General features: G+C 46.9%; 1 pseudogene; it reads left to right on the top strand.

The window, feature by feature from the left end:
* Window positions 1-194: 194 nt before the first annotated feature.
* LOC103922632 lies at window positions 195-2,024 on the top strand (annotated as a pseudogene).
* The last annotated feature ends 728 nt before the right edge of the window (window positions 2,025-2,752 follow it).

Raw genomic sequence — 2,752 nt, 5'->3', positions numbered from 1 at the left:
GCGTCAGGCGGCCTCGGGGTGGGTGTATGGCGCGGCTTCCGAGCGGGGCCGGGGCCGGCCTGGGGAAGCAGGAAGGCTGAGGCCGGGCAACAGGCGCCTCCTCTCGGTGGGGAAAGGCCGTCGGGGCCGGGTGCTGGAGCGGCTGGGCTCTCTCCCGGGGCTCCCGGCTATGCTGGGCTGGAAAGGCATGTTCGATGCAGACATCCATGGGTGATCAGACAGCTGTGATAAAGGATCCGGACATGTCCGAAGAGATGCAGCAACATGCTGTGCCATTTTGGCCATAGGGAAATACAATGTCGAAAGAGAAATTGCAGCCCTTATAAAGAGGGTAAATGTTTGTAATATCCTTTTGTTGAACACTATCCACACCAGAAGTCAAGCAGGGTGGGTGTTGCTACACTTTTTGGAAAAGCAAGTTCTGTGGACACAAGGTACATTGGACTTTTCCTGTGGGCTGGTATCCCTGTGTTCCTTTTCCCACTACTTACATGTACCTTTCCTGGTTTTTGTTTTGCAGTACCTTCTGTTTTTAATTGTTTTTTCATTATCTCATTGTCTAGCAGAATAGGAGAGTGTCAGCTGGCCTCTCTGTGTGACTGATTAGCTGGTAGAAAATACAGCCCTTTGAAATCTGCTGTAACTTTCCTCTGAGGGAATGCCTTTTTTTACCTAGTCCTTGACTTAAATTGTGTTCAGTTTAAGGTTCTGTGCGTAGCTCTGTAATAGTTGTGCAAGATTGGCTAGCTGGTTCAAAAATTTGCAGGGAAAAGTAATTTTCTGCACATCTTCTGTATTTGCATCCTCTTATGTGCTGAACCATGCTAAAATCCCATGTCTTGGAGCACTGTCTATCTGGTGTCCGCAGAATACCTGGTTTTATATATGCATGAAGAATAATAACGGATGCACAAAAGATCTAGTTCTGATACGCTTTCTGCTTTGCTATCTCAGGAGAATAAAGAAATCTAAGGGTGCCAGTGGAGGTTAAATACTGCATGAATCTGAGTGGAAGACCTGTTTGAAAAGTCATTCAACTAAATGGTACAATTGCTTCTGTTGGGGAGGTCTTCCTTTCCTGTCATCCAAAGAGAGGTGTAAGCAGGTTTATTTTTTCCACTTGTGAGAACAACATTCTATGTTAGCGGAGAGCTAATCAAGCTCGTCAGATTTTCCTGAAGGCTCCTAGTTGGAACCTGAGGAATTGTGGTGAGGAGGTAATTTATCCAGGGTCATAATAACTGATCAGAAATGCTTGCATGCTCTCACAGAAAGTTTCCTCATTTGAGAGCTATTGGATGTGACAGTGTATAATGACTGACTAGAATGTTCCGCTTTTAGTAGGGTTGTACGTCTTGCTTTTTGAAACGTGTGGTAGGCTTCTGAGTACAATGGGAGAACATGATTGCATGACCTGATACTTCAATGGTATAGTTTGAGAACATGGTATGACTTTTGGGGAGAATTGCAGTCCCTGGGCTTATTCCTGCTTAGCTAGGAAGTGCTGTGGGATTTTTTTTTTTTGTGTGTGTCTAAGCAGCAGGTGAGGTATAAAAGGTAAGTAGCACAATCCTTATACTTAAAAGCATACGCTGCTGCTTAATTGCCTTTTCAAAAAGTTGTACTTTTTAAGAAGAGACACATTAATGACAGAAAATCTGTAGTCAACTTTTGGGTGAGAACTGTGCTAATACTAAGTTCGTAGCAATCTCTGCTGCAGGAGTTTGAGAAGAAATACAGTCCCACTTGGGAGTGCATTGCAGGAAGGAAATTTGGCAGCTGTGTGTCTCATGAGACCAAGCACTTCATCTTCTTCCTCATGTGTGGAGTAAATATTCTTCTGTTTAAAGCTGGTTAGAGCTGTGGATCCTTGTTCAGTTGCTTGTGCTTACAGGACTGCACAATAATGGCCGCACCTTAGTGCCTTCAGCCTTCCCGAGGAAGCAGATCTTGGTCTTCAGGGGTAACGTCAGGGATTTTTCTGGTGTGGTTGGTGGTTTTGTTGTGCTTAGAGGGGAAAAAAAAAAAAAGCCTTGTATTTATTTTCTTTCCAAAGTTGTCTTCTTTGCTAATAAAAATGTTATGCGTGTTCCATCTTTAAGTTTTATGGCTGGTTTTTTTTCTTTTCCCTAAGATTGCCTGTGCTCCTCCTCATTTCCCTGTGAACAACCACCTTTGAAAGAAATCTCTCCTCAAATCCAGAATATCTGAATGCTGAGCTAAACGCACAAGTCGGTCAGTAACCCAAAGCTGCACAGAGGAGCCCTGCGGTTAGGCAGGACCGTGCTCTGTCAGGGACAAACAAGAGTTGGAGCAAGCCCTTGGCTTGGGTCGAAGGCAGTCCGTTTGTCCGACGGCTAACTCCCAGTGACGTGGTGCAGTTAGGGACTGTGCTGGTACACGTATGGAGCCTTGAAGATAAGCTCGGTGTCCTGCGTGTGTTTTCAGCAACCAAAGTCCCTGCTGACAGCAGCTTTCTTAGTAAGAAGCAGCTCAGAAGCTGCTTCCCCGGCTACACTGGGGAGCTTTTCCTCCGGTGGGAGGTAACGGCGGGTGCGCAGCCGGCATTGCTTTACAGTAAATCCATCTGCCAGAGAGCACCCGGGGGGCTTTCAGCTGAGTCTCCTTCCGATTCACTTGCAGCGTCCTCCGTGTTACAGTAGCTTTAGAAAGTGTTCAGGCTGCAGCCGGTCTCCCTCGGTGTCCCCGCTTACCGCGGGCAGGCGGGGCGGCCCCGCCGCCGGGGGGGAGG

Source organism: Pygoscelis adeliae, unplaced genomic scaffold (assembly GCF_000699105.1).
Source record: "Pygoscelis adeliae isolate BGI_AS28 unplaced genomic scaffold, ASM69910v1 Scaffold358, whole genome shotgun sequence".
Taxonomy (NCBI): Eukaryota; Metazoa; Chordata; class Aves; order Sphenisciformes; family Spheniscidae; genus Pygoscelis; species Pygoscelis adeliae.
The sequence above is the reverse complement of the archived record's forward strand: the minus strand, read 5'-3'. Positions and strand labels throughout refer to the sequence as shown.